The 17,624-nt window shown below is 42.6% G+C and overlaps 1 protein-coding gene across 2 annotated transcripts in view; it reads left to right on the plus strand.

Moving 5' to 3' along the window:
• Positions 1-2,057: 2,057 nt before the first annotated feature.
• sema5a (sema domain, seven thrombospondin repeats (type 1 and type 1-like), transmembrane domain (TM) and short cytoplasmic domain, (semaphorin) 5A) overlaps positions 2,058-17,624 on the plus strand; it is a 169,902-nt gene continuing 154,335 nt past the window's right edge. Inside the window, exon 1 of one of the 2 annotated variants that reach the window (XR_013804388.1) lies at positions 2,058-2,470. The gene's annotated coding sequence lies outside the window, so the exon portion shown is untranslated. The remainder of the gene's footprint in view (positions 2,471-17,624) is intronic. The other variant, XM_079661723.1, reaches the window with a different exon arrangement.

Raw genomic sequence — 17,624 nt, forward strand, 5'->3', positions numbered from 1 at the left:
AAAGGGAAAAGTTGTGGAGGTCACCTCACTCTCAGCGGTTTGATGATGTTCTAACTAACATTAGGTAACCCAGTTTATTGTTTTATCAAGCGCTGTCGGAGCCCTCGGAGCGCCGCACCGTCATCCAATCTGTTGTGATATATTAAGAAGGCTCCCTCTGCACAGCCGAAGAAAAGAAAGGTTACCCACGCGTTTCCCAGAGTTGCGGGGAGGCCACTTGAAATGTAAATCTCAGCTTTGTGGGTAGATACATTTTTATGAAAATGACCTGATTTGAATATAGATGAGGGTGTACAGGAGCACGTTCCCGCTGAATGAAGAGGCGTATTAACAGGCTGTTGCTGTCAGTCAACGAGAGAGACACACACTTGCTGTCAGAGTCTTAAAGCTGTGTACCACTCTTCATTCACCAGAGGATAAATAGGTAATTGAACGGGGGGGGGGATGTCACATTTAAAAAACACAATGGCACAACAACACGCTGCTGTCGCTCTGCATCTCCCCTCTGCTCACACTATTCATATCTGACATGACATATTTACTTTCTAAAAGGAGCAATTTGCTGTTCTGGGAGAATCACCCTCTCTGCTCTTATCTCTGATAAAGAAGTGTTTTGGGCCCTGCATAGCAATAGCCTTTATCCACAATATAGGATATTCTCTGCTGCCGAACTGTCCTTAAAATAACACTTTAGAAGATTGAAAAGGGGTTTTTAAATGTCAAGAGTTTTACTGTTTGTCCTACATGAGTTTTACTTGCTGTTTAACATTCAAATGCCCGAGGGGTGGGTGCTTTTCTTAGGCTGGGGTTGATCTCTGACCTCCCTGGAAAAGAGAAACCACAGGGGGTAACTCTTCTAAACAACAGAAAACGTTGAAAGCATAAAAACAGACATTTCAAAAGGATATAATAAAAAATCTCAATAAAAAGCTTGAAGATTAAAACTTATTTTTTTAAAGGCAGCGACAAACAAAAGTTTCAGCCTTGATTTAAGAAGTGAGCGTTGTAGACCTGCAGATTTGGGGGAGTTTTTTCTAGACATATATGGAGCTGCTTCTCTAGATGATTCATAATTAGCAAAAGATCACAGCACTAATGCAAATAGAATGAAGTACATCTACTCAAGTTACATTTTGATAGTATTTCTATTTGCTGCAACTTGATATGTCTGCTCAACAGCCTCAGTTGCTTTGCACATAATAAACTTATAAAATATAATATATTACTGTCGATTAAACTAAGATAAGATAAGATGGGACTTCATTGATCCCAATTTAGGAAATTGTTTTTGTTGCAGCAGCATAAAAGACAAGGCATTTTACAATAAAACAAAACAAGAAATAAACAAGAAAAGAAAATAGAAAATATACAAGTTGAATTTGACAAGATATTATATATACAAATATATATATATACATAAATCCAGCAATTATAAAAGTCTTTACAGTAGCTCCTCTCTTACTAGCTGTAAAGTAAAATGAATGCATCAGTAATTATAATCTGGTAATGAATTGTAGTATTCTGAAATGGACCTTGGTACTTGATTTTTGTGGGATTTTATTGAAGGATATTATGAATGCAGGATATGAAACCAGGGCAAATCTGAGATCTACTTTCTTCTTGGTGTCAGTTGGATATTGGCCATTATATTTAGGTAAACACATTTTTTAAAACTGACCAGATCTCACAGTAGTTTATTCCTGAGCTCCACGTGCATGATTTCTATTTGTAACAGAGGAATTTAATAATGTAGTATTATAATTTTACTTAAGTAATATATTTGAGTACTTCTTCCACCGATGACCATGAAACCAATGATTTGGCAGACATGAAGCCAGAGCAAATCTGAGATCCACTTCCTTGGTGTCATTGTGGATTTGGGCATCATATTAAGGTACAGACGCGTAAATAGTTTCAAACTGTGGCTCTGACTGGTGGTCAGTGTATTCCTGGGCTCCACCTGCAGGGCAGCTGTGCCACGTTTCTGTGGAGAGGACGCGACGCGCACTGCTCCGTCTGCACCGTGCGCGGTATCTGCGCAGCTGTGAGAGAGAGAAGCGAGGACACATCCACTGGCTTTCTCTCCCTTTTAGCGCACAAGCTCTCCCTGTTTCAGGTGAAGGACAGTTCTGTTCTGCGCTGTCGCTTCTTTGGCACCCGTGTCGGCTTCTCCCCCCTCCCCTAAAGAGCGGAGGCACATTGTCTGTGGCGCAGCGCGACAGTGCGGTGTCCGGTTACAACCCGTGCGCCGCGGAGCCACCGGGACACAGCGCTGCTCTGGGGAATCAGAAATAGCACCGAGGAGTCCGGAGGGAGCAGAGGGATCTGTGCAGAGGAGAGAAGGAGTTTAACAGATATCTGGATAGACACGGAGGATATATCATATTCATCTTTTCTTTCCCAGCTCTCAGCGGGACAACACGCGCAGCTTCGTTCCCTATAGATGACCGGGAGTTGGGCATCTAACTTGGTAAGACTGAGCGGATTTTATTATGGATTGTGAATAATATTCAGATTGAACTCGGGCTTCTGCATCCATTTCCAAAGCCGAGGTGCTCTCCTGGAAATAAACCCATGAGTCTTACAGCTTGTCAATATATTCTCTCTATCTAACAGTGAAACCACAAGTTAGGAAAAGTTGAAATATGTTGTTGAGTCTCACAGGATCCATACACTATTGCACAAATGGAAAATCTCAGAATATCAATGATCAGTTTTGGAAGTTTTGCATGTTGTTTTGCAATGTCCGACCACTTGGTGGTGCTGGCAGAGTGCAGCCATCTCCACATCCCCATCAGCATTTATTTCTAGACTACAAATTATTTTTTAATATCTTTTGAAAACGGATAGGGGTCTGGTGTTTTAATCAATAGTCTATTTAGCATACGTCTCATGCATTTACTGCAGCAAATACATGAGTTGGCATGGAAAATATGACTGCTTATGCTTATGAAAAGAAACCTGAGAGCCCAAAATAAAATTGGGAAATTATGTTGAGATTTTTGAATCACAGCAGTGCTTTTGCTTTGACCTTTGGCTGAGTCTGATGATTCTTGTTCTTGCTGTCACTGTTTTGAAGGAGATGCTGTTGTGTGCCCTTTTCTGAGACGTGCAGATTGTGTAGAGTTTAACACTAGCATTTCATACATTTTTTCCCATTTAATGAAAGAGACTGGATCTTTTATTCTGCAAATCTCTTTGTTGAGTTTCAGCCCTTCAACTGAAACACCTCCAACCTCAGCCTCTCCACACAATGGAGGCAGAGCTGAGTCCTTGAAGTTTTTTGTAGAACTATTTAAAAAAAAAAGTGATTTCCGAAGTGGCATAAGAGCATTTGAACTTTTCTTACATTCCAACTGAACCCGGGCCTTTCTCTTTTATAAAAGTCGAATCGTCAGAGCGTCACTTTGTGTGTGAAGAAGATTAGTCACAGCCGATGGTGAAGCTGTGTTTGTGCTGTAGGTGCAGAGATAATATATTTGGTTCATGTTCCCCTCAGTTACCCTGCGGCTCTGGCTCTCTCCGGCCCAGAATGCTAATCTCCATCCTCGATCGTGCTGATTGGCTGATTGGTGATTAACCACTTAGTCACTTATTCGGCATTTGTTTTCTTTTAAGCCGGAGGCAAACACCTATTTAGGGAACATGTAAGCAGGGATGTTGTGTCCAGATAGCATAACAAGCTTGTCCCTTTCATCGAGAGTCATTGGTTGTTTGGTCGTGCTTGTTTTTTCCGGGGCTTGAAAGCTGCACAGTGAGCTTCCTCTGATCTTCTGGCCTCAGTCAGACCCACGAGGATGATGAGGCTCGTCTGACCTGTCGCACTGTGCCGAGCAATGGAAGAAAAGGGACCCTCTTCCAGATGGTAGAATTACTCTGGACTGCAGGCTTTTATTAGACGTCGGATGCTGAAATCCCCCCGGAAAAGACAGGAAAAACAGATTAAATAAAATAAAGAAATACAACAGACAAAAGCGAGGGAGTGAGGAAATGCTCAATCAAGGAATCATTTGGCGAGATGCCTTTTGCCAAAAGTTGCAGCTGGGAAACAATATAGAGATAAAACGACAGTTGCAACGATTGGTCAATTAATCCGTTTCTGCAACTGTTTTAGTTTAGGTTGTTTTTTAAGCTAAATAAACTCCAAACATTGTCTCGTTGGAGCTTATCGATGTGAGACTTAATGCTTGTCTCTGTTTAAATCTTTGTAAACATAGTTCTGCGGCTGGTAGGTCATTTGAAGACATTGCCATGCCTCTTAGACATTTGTAGATTTAGTAGATTATGTTCTTTCATTGAAAAAATGCACTGGCAACTACTTTAAGTCTGAAAGGCTGAAAACAACTAACTGGATCTCAGATGTGAATATTAGTTTCCTTGATATTTTGTTAAAGTAAATTAAACTTCTTGGGGTTTTGGACGGTCTCTTGCATGCCCCGAGAGATTTAAAAGTGTCACCTTGGGCTTTGGGGAAACTGTCCTAATGACCACAATTACTGCGCTAATTGACAAAATAATTGGCAGGTGGATAAATATAGTGCACATAAATTCTAAACGACGTTATCACTGTTGCTCTCGCCCCATAAAGTCATATCAGTGATGAGCAGCAGATGCGGGGGAGCAGCAGTAAAACGATACCAGCCTCACATTCCAGTGTATAGTGAAAAGCACATGATTAGCGTGATTGATATTTGCACTGTGTGGGGAATTTGACACAGCACACCAGCACAAACACGGCAATTAGTCCCAGCCGGAGGGGGTTGGGGGGTCGGGGTCCCTGATGAAAATGACCCCGGTGGTCTCAGCGGGATGTCTGTGTTGCCAAGGCGACCGATTGAATGACAAGCCCATTGTGGTCGACCTTTATGATTGTGCGTCTCCTCGGGGGGTCGGGCGCTGTGAGAGGGAAAGTGAAAGGCATTATCATGCACGTGTAGAGCAAACAGCCGTCACCCTGTGCTCTTTGAGGCCCCTTTGGTTACTGATTTATCCGACAGCAGCAAGGTGGAGCTGCGGGAGAGTGTGTCCGTGCACAAAGGATCAGGTTGAATGGTTACATTGAGAAGTGTAAAGTAACTAAGTTGTACAATTTTTAGAGACTACTTTACTTTGATTTCCTTAAGTATCCTTTTTTAGCTTTTTTTACTTCTACTCCACTACAGTTCAGAGGTACATGGTGTACTTTACTCCACTACATTTAATACCTTTAGTTACTTTACAGATGTGGATGAATAATGTGAAATCTAATCAAGTGTTAAATCAGACTTTAGTTCCACCTGGAGTAAATCCACAAGCTACCCTGCAGTATACAAAGTCATTCAAACTAGCTGCACCTTTACCAGCTTTGAGAACACTTTCATGATCAATCATTATAAAACATATCATATATATTATTCTGAAATGGACCAATCTGCACAATGACTACTTTTACTGTCGCTACTTTCACTATATTTTGATGCTAATACTTTTCTACTTTGACTTGAGGAACATTTTGAATGCAGGACTTTTACTGAAACAGAGTATTCCTAGACTCTGGTAGGCCTACTTCTACTTTTACTCAAGTACAAGATCTGAGTACTTTTCCCACCTCTCTCCGAGCACACACTGCCTCACAAAGTTTATTGGTTTGCACAGATTCTCCTCAGTGGATGATTTACTGGCTGTATGGCTGTGAGTAAACTTGGAGACGCAAACAATAGCTGAAGAGGTTTGCTGTTCTTCCCCGCTGTGCTTTGTCCTGTCAACACCACAGGCTATTTATACATCACAACCACTTTACCATTATCTCATCCCTCTTTGTTCTGCAGCCTCTTCTCATTTCTCCTGAGAATCATCCCAAATGTGACGGGACGCAAATTCATCCTTTGTGTGATTTCGTGCTTATTTCGCGGCTTTTCAGATACATTTTTGACCCTTGTGTAACAGAGAAAGTTTCCAGGGTGTTCGTAAACAACTCTTTGCTTTTTCCACCAGTTATTCAGTTGCTATGGATACTCCGAGGTTTCCTGCAGGGGTTTGAGTGCCCTGTCGGTCACAGAAAACAGATAATATTGGCATAATGAAAGTTTATCATCCAGGGCACTCGAAAAGTCAAAGGGTCGCGGCGGTTGCCATAGAGTTTGCGAGGAAGCTATTAAGTGGGGTGCGCAATGCAACTCAACATAGCATTAGCTGTTTATCCGCACACAAGTCCGCAGCTCGGATAAATATCTCTCTGTCAAGGTTAGCTCTGCGTTTTATTTTCTGCGAGGAATATTATCCTATAATGCTGCACAGCTGGAAACCAGGCTGTTAAAGTGAAAACAGGACACACGCAAACAAAATGAGGACATATTTGTGCGAAGAGGTGGAAATGAAGTGATAAAAAGTGGAAACACAGCCGTTCTCTGATGGGACAGATTCTTGTAAAGCACACAGGGGAGGCTGTTATAATTTCACACTGCATGCTAAGCAGCAGAAACAGCACAGGGGCAGGTGTAGGAAATCATTTGAGTTCACGTTGTAGCACAGGCGGCGTTATGCGATCCTGGATGCACCATTATTTCTGCTGCTTGGATCCAAAAGTGGATGTCTGTGGTTTGAGTAAAACATCCAGTTTCATGTCCGCACGTCAAAGGGAATTAAAGCAGCCTTCACTCGCCTGCGTTGTTACACTACATTAGCGCTGTCCATCTCTCCGCTGCAACCTCAAACCCCACTCACAGAGCAGAGGAATCTCTCTTTTTCACCAGCCGCACAGGAAGAAGACTCTATGTGGGTCACGATTAAATAATCCCCAAAGCCTCTTCCTCTCTGGGGATCAAGCCAAGAGGAGGTTTGAAAAGGTTAAACAGAGATGGATCCAGGCTTCTGTGACAAAGGGAGAAACGATTATTGTGAACTTATTTAAGTTTGGAGTTGTTGTAGGGGAGGAGGAGACGAGGTGTAATGAGTCGGTGGGGACACCAGATGAAAAGAGAGATGTTTAGGGAAGAAGGAGTGAAGAGGCTCGGCTGGTTTTTGTTTATTGACTGAATGAGCGCCACAGGGCCGTTTGAAGGGAGAAATGACTCATGACTTGTCACCAAACAAACAGAGAAACACACTTTCCTTCCCCTCTCTGGGCCGTCACCCAGCTGTGTTTCCCTGCAAGATGAATGACTGTGAAGCATGAATGAGAGGATCATTTGACAGTGGCACTCAGCTCATATATTTCTCCTTTAGAGGAGATGCCTGTTCCTCTTAGAGCAGAACTGGACTGCGAGACTTTGACACTCGTCGCTAGGTTTTACCAGCAGCCTGCGTCCTATTTGCTTCCTGTTTGTTTACAAGTTGTGAGATGTTGTACTTGCCGTAAGTTTTCATATCTGCAGGAGGTAATGTTGTCTCTCCTTGGCTTGAGTTTTCCTCCTGGGACACACATCGCAGCGTCTTATCTTTACAGAGCGAATCTTTATACGATAAGAAGTTCTTTTGATGTGATGTGTTTATCAGAGCTCCATCTGAAGCGCGCCGCAGCCACAGAAGCTGTAATTTGATCAATGAGAGGATATACATGCAGAACATCCTTTAATCTTCTGCAAATGAAAACATTTATCTCTACTTTGAAATCATTACGAAGGGCTAATCAGAGCAATATCCTCGAAAAATAAATATTCAAGATGCAAGAGGGCGCTTCCTGAACGCAGTATTTTTCCTTTTACCCGACCTTATATGAAAGTCTGCGATAACATCTGAAAATATAACTATTTGTAGTTTTGGCCAAGCAAGAAAAACGGGAGTGGAAGAGAGATTAGAGGAGAGATATAAAGGGGACATAGAGGTGAGTAGATAATAACTTTGTGACACAAAGAGGACCTGCGCTGCTTTATGAATGAAAAGAGGGGAAAGAAAGAGGAATTATGTAGAGATAGAAGGGTCGATATGAGGATTGAAGAGCAGACAGGCAGAGCGTGTTCCAGGGAAATTGTTAGGAATACACCGACGAGTTTCTCTGGAGAGGCGGCTGTCTAGTCGATCCCAAGATGCATCTGTCTGCTGGATCCATGTGTCAGAGCCATCCTTAGAGAGGGACAAACAGACGCAGGACGGGAAAGAGGCAGAAAGAGAAGGGGGAACTGACAGTGAGGCAAAATGGAGGTACACTAAGGGGGCATGTCTCCCCCATTTTTTATTTTGACACTAAAATCTCTCTCCAGCACACTGTCAGCACTCTAAAAGTCAAATGTTGTTAGCACTAATGTCAATACACTCTCCTGATTTGCTTTCAATTCCTGCCTTGCAGTCAAAGCAATATGTGGAGCTTTCTTTGCCCCGGGTTTCGCCTCTCAGGCTGCAATCATGGCTGGAAAATGACTTTCATTTCAGTTTTTTCCATCAATACTAATTTATCATTCTTACATTATTTTTATTCTGCTGAACTTAGTTGACAGCTTGTCACTACACACACTCAGGTGCATTAAAAAACATATAATGAGCTTTGTGGTTCACGATCTTTTTGCCTCTTGACAAAAAGTTTAGGGTTGTTTGCAGTTTGAGGCCTTTTTCCTCAAAACGTCTTTATTAGGCAAGGCAAGGCAAGGCTAGGCTAGGCTAGGCTAGGCTAGGCAAGGCAAGGCAAGGCAAGGCAAGGCTAGGCAAGGCTAGGCAAGGCAAGGCAAGGCAAGGCAAGGCAAGGCAAGTTAAGTTTATTTATATAGCACCTTTCAACACAAGGCAATTCAAAGTGCTTAGGTATTAGATAGATACCTTTGTGTCACTTTCCTTTTTTCTAAAAATATATGATCTCATCACCTCTCAGATTTATCATTTAGAGACGTACAGGATATTATCCACTATGCATGCATCGTGCATAGTATATTTAGGATTTTCTGTTTTGCTATGCTGTATTTGTACTTTTCGTTAAGTAAAGGATGTAAGAGCTTCTTTTGCCTCTTCCTTGTTGCAGGAGGTGTCTGGATCTCTGCTCTACACTTCCCCTTATAGCATATTTTTCAAGTTAAATTCTCTAACAAGGTATCCAAATGTTATTTTTGGTAGGTGCCACATTAAAAATGCAGCAATTTTCATATTAATTAATTGGGAGACCTTTGACTTGAACCAAACCTGCGCCCTTGAAATAAAAGTTAGAAAACACAGTTGCGTGGTTTCTCCTTCACACACACCTGCTGTATTGTTTCCCAGAAACACTGCACACACTCCAGACAGGAGACCCGTGAGTCGTGAACTTTACTGGTGGTGATGGTGTGTGTGTGTGTGTGTGTGTGTGTGTGTGTGTGTGTGTGTGTGTGTGTGTGTGTGTGTGTGTGTGTGTGTGTGTGTGTGTGTGTGTGTGTGTGTGTGTGTGTGTGTGTGTGTGTGTGTGTGTGTGTGTGTGTGTGTGTGTGTGTGTGTGTGTGTGTGTGTGTGTATGTGTGTGTAGTCTACCCCTGCTCATAGACACAATGCTGCCTCAGTTCTGAAGGTGCGGATGTGTGGTCTGATCCAAACCACCAGCAGTGAATAACACGCCGCTTGTTATTCACTGCTGAATAACGTCTCCTAACATTCAGGAAGAATGAGCCCTCAGTTAGAAACCTGTCTGGCTCTCTGCCAGCGGTCAAACCCTTATTTTGTAGATTACACTCTTACAGAACGCTAAGCTGACTCTTCTCAGCTCATTACTCGAGAGGAAATGGTCATTTGGAGTTTAATACTGTTGAACACAATGTGAGTTTCAAGGGATATTTTGTTATGGGTCATTAAGTCTGTTAAAGTCTAGCCAGGCAGGTAGTAAGCCTCAGTGATACTGGAGTTACTCTGGAGGTGCTGCCTGCCTGTCTTTCTTTCCATATACAGTGCTGCTCGTATCGTGCTGTTCATGAAACATCAGAGTATGTCTTTCTCCCTCAAAACAAGTGAGTTACGTTCAAGAGTTGTGCTTCCTCTCCTGCCCTGGTGGGACTGAAGAGGATTGTTTTAAGATTCTCTGGGATGTGGTTTGTGTTTTCCCCTCCTCTGTCTAAGAGAAGGCTCTGAAAAAACACAACCCAGTGTACACACACCCTTTGCAGTGTGTTGCCTGAACAGGAGAGATGAACTTTAAAGGTACAGCATTGTGTAATAAAGACAGAGATAGAGGTGGAGAGATAGAAATAGCACCAACTTCAAATGACATGAGCCAATTCAAATGTCATAATCAGTGGTCAGAGGGACTGCTACACTAAATAGTATGTTTAAAGTGCTTTAATTATCTAGGCACTTAGTAGTTATGTGTGACATTGTATACAGAGCAATAAAGACGTCCTGGGAGAATCAAACAAACTAAGAACCTTATTTTCCCCAGGAGACTGTGAAACCAAAAGTCAACATTGACTTATTTAAACAGACATAGTTTACGTAAGCAAAGTCACATACAGTATCTCATTTACGCCAGGTTACGTAATAACCCCATAACCCTGATGGGATATTTTCCCACTTATAACCAGATAGTTTGACACCAAAACCTGAGGTCACTCCAACCTTTTAAAGAAGTTGCATATGCACCTTGATGACATCCATTTAATGTCCTGATAACATTCAAAATGAGTTCACAGAAAGATGATATCAATACACGAACCCCCAATAATAAGCAAAGCAGAGCGAAAACAGTAACTAAAACATCTCAAATAAGAGGAGCTCTCAGGTGCATGTGTCGGGCCTCCGGGGGTCAACGGGAGGAAAGGATCCAGTTTCACTTTCTCAGGGATGTGACTGACCCCATTTGTTGACCTTAAGCTCGCCACACATGACCTGTTCCTTCTTGCTGTGCTTTCAGGGAGAAACACATGTAGGTGTGCAAAGAAAGAAGGGACTAGAGACTTGAACTGTCTGATTTTCCTTAATGAAGATACGCCGAGATGCGCTCAGACAAATCAGTATGAAATATATGTTATTGCTGGAAACGTTTCTGTTGTTTTGGATTCAAGCTGTTGCAGAGCTCAGCGAGGGAGGAACTCCTACACAGAGCATAAATCTCCTCTGGACTTGCCCTACCACAACACTTTGTTGCAGCGCTCTTGTTGTCATTAAAAATAGACCTCTGCCCCTCTGAAGCAAGGCCCCGCAGCATCCTGATCTATTTTGTGCTCCGCGCTGTTCCCCAAAGGCTCTGTGGGTAGAAGTACTCCTTTCTCTGCAGCAGTTAAGGGCAGGGTCGTCGTCTTTTTATTGACTTTGGAAAAGCACACAAAGGGGAGTTGTATCTCACACTGAGAGGAGGAAACTGATGCTAGAGACCGTCAAGTAGCTGATGCTCAGGCGGTAATTGTGCGTGGAAAGATAGATTATTTTGTTTAGAGCTGAAAAAAACTGCTGATCTGCAAATATTTCTGGATCAATTTGAAAGAAAATGGAGATGTTTTTCCCTTTTTTACCACAACCCTATTTCAGCTCGACTCATTTCTTCACTGCGCTGAGTACCATAATATTAATACAACACTTGAGTCGTCCCCAGAGGGATATAATCGTCCCCCTCCCTTCGTCTGATACGTATGTGAAGGTCAGAGTGCAGGGATGTATCTGGGACTGGAGGACAGTAAATGTTCCGCTTTACGGCCGGTGTTGTCTGTTAACGGGCACAAACACCAGCGGTCTCGGTTTCCTGGAACAGTTTCAGTCCCACAGGCGATGGCAGGTCTCTCTGACACCCGTCATTGTCCTCAGTGGAGCTTAACTCCCACGCTGTCTCCCCCTCTACCCCCCGCCGGGCCCCATATATAATAACAAACAATTTATCATGGCAAATGTGTTTCTTCTCGGTAAAGGCGTACATAGGAATTTTTGTAAACAGGGCTTTCTTGCTTTGTTCTCCTGAAAAAATCACAACTGTGGTTATAAAGATGAAAAGGCAGAAATGCATTTGAAGCTGGACCACACATATCTGTATACAAACTGTTCATACGGTGGAAGATTACACTCATACGTTAACATTAACAAGTCATGTTAGCAGGCTACAGTCTTTGTCCACAACTGCAGTTTGTAGATGTGTTTATATGCCGGCACTACAAAATCCCATTAAAGAAAAACGTGCAGTTAAGATTAGTTAAGAGTTAAGATTCAACTTATTGTCATTACGTAGTACAGGTACTATGTAACGAAATGGTTTCTCTGCATTTTACCCATCCTAGTGTTAGGAGCAGTGGGGTGCCATTATGTACGGCGCCCGGGGAGCAGTGTAGGGAACGGTGCCTTGCTCAGGGACACCTCGGTAGCACTTGGTCTTGCTGGGACTTGAACTGGTGACCTTCCAGTCCCTATGGGCTTCGCCACCACCACTGCAAACCACTGCAAACTCCAGCTAGTCAAACACTGGCGTGATACGACTATTGACCGAGTGTTTCGGTGCTTTTAAAACACAGTTTGGTTGTAAATCAGATGAAACACTAAAACACATTGCAAAAGCCAGATTTACTAAAGTGTTATAGGGTTTTTATTGTAATTGCACCCATTTGTGTGATGTCCAGTGTTCATCACTTCTAGTGGAGGCAATTACAAGAATTGGCAGATTACAGTCACTCCGCTTCATCTTAGTTTCTCACTCTTTAGTGCTTCTTAGTGATCTTTTTCTCTTGTGCAGTATGAGTTGATGACATCCAGATTTCTCCCTGAACTCCTGAGGTGAACTGCTGCCTCTCAGTACCTGGGAAAGCCTGTTAAGTGACGGCAAGATGATTTAAAAGGCACAAACGATATCATCATATTTATCCGCAGAGTGTGATTACCCTGAAGGGGGAGCGGATGTTAATTGCAGAGTATGCAGCAGTCACAGGATAGTCTGCTTTTGTATAGCAGTCCAGCAGAACCCACGAGAGAAACAATTATAGTTATTTGTTCCTGAGCGGCTCGACTATAATTTAGCCGAACCTCTCATTTCTGCGCCATTGTGTCAAAAAGTCCAGTTTCTTTCCTATATTCCCTTGTTCTGCTTCTGTTTCATACACACACTTCCACACACACTCAAGAACGCAGCTTGACGGGTTGAGTAATGCGGATCATCCAGCTGTGTCACTCCCTTGAGAGCAGAAAGCTTTCAGACTTATTGGATTGCATATTTCTACATTTGCAACAAGATGAATGCACACACGGGAAAGAATACTTTCTAAAGATGGATGTGCAAAGTAAAACGTGGACGTGCATGGCGAGTTGGGAGGTTAAAAGCATCAGAGGTGGGGTTGAGAGCACCTGGAGGCCACATGTGGATCACCGCGCTCGGAAAACTCCATTGTCATCATTACAGGAAAGGGCGGAGGCGATCATTAAGTCATTATTTATGTGCTGTTTTATCGCCTCCAGACACAGTCTCACAAAGCAGACACCCACACTCCCGGCCCCAGAAGAATAACATAATTGTGCGAGGCAGCCAGGGGGTCCCGTCTAATAGAAAAAGTGCAGACATTAACAGTCTGGCCCAGCTGTACGGGCGACTAACACCAACTTTGTATCCCCATTAGGCGGGCTCGTTTACACTGTTGTTTATTTTTATTTGCACACCGCTCCCGCATGAACCTCCACTTCCAGATTTCCTCCCCCCTTTGAGGCATGAGGTAGCAGAAGGAACTTTTTTACGGCCAATTTCCTCTTTACAATAGCGGTAGTTTGCTTGATAGCCCTGTTATAAAAAACAAACACAACACTTTAAACTCGGCTTCTTCCACAGCCACATTTTCCAGTCAGTACAAACAGTGCGGTTGTTAGAGTTATTTATTGTGGATTATCTCAGTTGCTTGTCTGGGCCGTTTGAAACCATTTCCCCCGTTCTGTCATCATTTCACACCGTGATGGACGATTACAGTTATGATTGCAGTTTACATGAAACCAAACCAGAGACATATTGGGCGGCGGTGGGCTGAAAAGATTCAGAACTCATGGGGTATTTTGAATATAACACCTGCAGGGCCGTGTGCAGTCAGCTCTCTGGACACCGCAGTCACTCCCCAGTGTTTCCTTTCCCTTGATTTTACTTTGAAAGGTTTGGCTGTTGCTTTTCCAGCTGTGCCTCCCCCCCTCGCCCCGGGTCTGTTCCCCTGGTGTTTAAAGCCCTGATTCAATTACCTCTGAGGGACCCTCCCCTGACACATGACATGCACACAGCACACTGTGAGGAATTGCAGTGTTATGGCATGTTATGCACGGACATCCCAGTGTTCCTGCCGCTAAAGGAAAGTCCGATGAAAGTCTGCTATTTTCAGGGATATATTATGGGTCTCTGATATATACAAATATATTTAAAACATTTTAGATATCCTTCATATCCCTCTATTCCAGCCCTGTTAGAGAAAGGATGATTCTCTGCTGGATCAGTTCTGTTTTTAAAGATGTGGGTACGGAGGAAAAGAGCGAGGGTTTTATTTTCTGACACTTTGTGAGTTCCCTGACACACCGGGGACACATATTGATGTATAAAAGACATCACAAAGTGTAATGTGCATGATAAGACACCTTTAAGACTCTTTGAGAGCTTTTAAATGCCTTTTGGATCAATATCAATAATCTGAAACACTGCCTGCACAGATAACACCGTGCATTGTATACAAAATCATGGTTGAATAGCGAATTTTAATTTAATTTGCACCTCCCCATATGTCGTTCGCTTGCAGACATCTGCTCTGTGAATCACGCCCGTGCAAACAAATAGGAGTGTTGTTGGTTATCTGTGATGGTTCCTAGGAAATGAATGCAAGAGGCTTTCTGTAAATTACTCAGAAAGTTTAATTGTCAATATGTCTTAGCGTTTTTAAGTTTGAGCTGGATTTAATATATTTTAATAGGGCCTTATTTTTAGCTGAATGCCTTTTTAGACTTCTTAGCAGAGCCGCACTTTTCAACCTCATCTCTCTGAAGTGCCTCTAAACGCCTCGCTCTTTTGATTCCTTCCATCTAAACTCATCCTATTAATCCTCCCTTTCTCCTCCTCACTCACCGCTGCTTTTGTTCTCTCCTAACCTCTTTAACACCGCTCTCTCCTTTCCCTCGAACCTGCTCTCTCCAAGCCTCTGCCTTAATTTCATCTCATTCAACCTCTTACTCTCCATCCTCTACTGCATCTCCTTCATCCTTTGTTCCTCTATTCCTCTCGTAGTAACCAGCCCCTCTTCAGTAATCTACTTCGTGTGACCCTAAACAACTTTCTCACCGCTTCCTCTTCAGTCCTTTGCTTTTCTCTTCGTGTTTGTGAGGAGCAGGTCAGCGTGACTCTGAAAGACTTTTACCTTCATCGTGTTTCTTGCAGGAATTCACTCCTATGCGTGTTCTTATTCATGGGCACCTTTCCAACTGCATTTCCACATGCGGTCACTTGGACACAAATAATATGCAAAGATAATATATGCAGCAGGCGTGCAGACGAAGTGGCAGGAGTGTTCAGCCGCAGGATACATCGTACCACAGCCATCAGGCGTCGTCACGCACGTACACTCTTACTGTAAATGTGTTCTGACGCTGTCCACGGCTCAGCAGTATCAGTCAGCGTATAGCGTCTGCATTTCTGACAGTTATACCAGCACCTAACACAGAAGAGCTCAACATTTCCCTAACTGTGTCAGTCACCATAACGTTTGCATTAAATTTAAAGGGGACCTATCATGCAAAATGCACTTGTGTACGTCTTGTATACATGAATATGTGTCCCCGGTGTTCCAGGGAACTCACCAAGTGTCAGAGAACACAACCCTCTCTATTTTCCTCCATACCCACATCTCTTAAAAAGGGGCTGCAACGGATCTGATCCAGACTGATCCAGATTTGAACACTTCTATGAGGTCACAGAAGTGGCGCTACGGCTATTGGGCCAACTCCACCAATCAGGAGGAGACAGCCACGGACATTGCCGTTGGAAAGCGCTGGATACGCTGTAGTACATATGCCAGGCCTGTAGATGGTGCTGTTCTCACAGAATCAGCCCATGATGCAAAGACAGTGTTAAATTGAGCGAAATGAGGAATGGCTAAAATGCATGATCTGTTTGGTATTTTGAAAAATAAAAAGTATAAATATGCCTTATATAGGTATGGTCCTACACTATATTATTCAAATATAGCACGATAGGTCCACTTTAAGCAAAAAGCATTATATAAGGGTACAGAAAGCACCTTTAAATTGCCGCTAATCTGCGACCAGCGTGGAGATTATAACAAGGACTTGTGTTGAATCAGCTGCATTAAAGTGTGGCTCACAAGTTGCAAGAAGTCTTGGTTCTAATGAGTTATATGTCATGTGGAAATTATTTAGTTTAAGTTATCCCCAAAAAACAAACTGAGAGATCTTCAGACTATTATCTTTCTGCAGAGATGCATGAAAACGAGACATCCCTTGTATAAACCTTACAAAATAATACAAACCATGCAGTGGTTGTTATATAGAAACGAAATAGTCAGATCCAAATATTCCTAAAACCCTGCTGAGAAAAGTTTAGACTCCAAGCTATTATCTTTCTGTGGAGATACATCGAAATGCCTTCATCGTAATCCTATACAGAGAAGCTTGCAGAGGAAACCTCCAAAATACAATAAGAAGTTCAGTGTGGAGCTTCATGTGGAGCAAGCTGATTGGTCGATCTCACATCCTGCTTTCTCTGTTTTCAAAGTCTGTGCATACACGTATTAATGTGCCTCTTATTACCTCCACCTAGGCAGTAATCTGTTTTCTTTGTCAGCAGGATTACAGCCACTGGACCAATACTCATGAAACTTAATCGGGTTTGAAGGTCGTATGTTAAGCCAAGGGAAACATTAGTTGAAGTTGATATAGATAATTGAGCATGCATTATTTTTACTTATGGAAACGGCCTTGGCTCTTTAGTGTCCTTCTGGTTTCTCAATTGAACGTTTTGTTCAGAAAAGAAAGAAATACGCTCTGGATGACGCTTAAAATACCTTGTTTTATGAGTATTTATTCTAAAGATGTTTATTTAACTATTATATCAATCAGGAAAAGCAGAAAATATGAACACTTAAGACTTAATTTTTTGAAAAGATTATGGAAGTATTTGCACAAACTAATGTTGTTTTAAATATCATATAGCATGGCGCATACTGTGTCCACACCTGTACATACAATATAAGTCCACACCTAGAGGGAAAGGCTTATAAATACCATGACATAAAATCAGATAAGCAGCATTCAAACTGTCCAAATATACCGCAGATATATATAAAGAGGCCCAGAAGGCCCGGAGGAACATGCAGGTAAACATAAAGTGATATAAGTGGGTCACACACTCGCTAACAAAGAGGTGTTTCAGCAGTAATGGATACATTTGGGTCAGGTAGACAGCTGTGCACACGCTCATGCTTTCAGGTGGTGAAAAACAAACACACATCTGTTTCTGTCCTACAATCAGACCCAGAAGGACCCGAGAGAGAGAGAGACCACACATTAGGAACGCCCCCGAGGCTTTACGACCGCCTGCTGTGGATTTAGAGCGGTTAAGAAGCTTTAACCAGCACCACAACCTGTAATTGTTTAAATAATGACACAGGAAGGCTTTCCCAAATCCATACATGCCGTCATTTATGGGAAATGTTCAGTAAAGCAAAATAAGACAAGTTTTGAGTTATGTTTGGCGGGGGTTGACTGTATGTTCTTTCAATGTTATAACCAATTAATATTGTAAAAAAGATGATAACAAT

Source organism: Notothenia rossii (genome assembly GCF_949606895.1).
Source record: "Notothenia rossii genome assembly, chromosome: 12".
In the NCBI taxonomy this organism is placed as follows: Eukaryota; Metazoa; Chordata; class Actinopteri; order Perciformes; family Nototheniidae; genus Notothenia; species Notothenia rossii.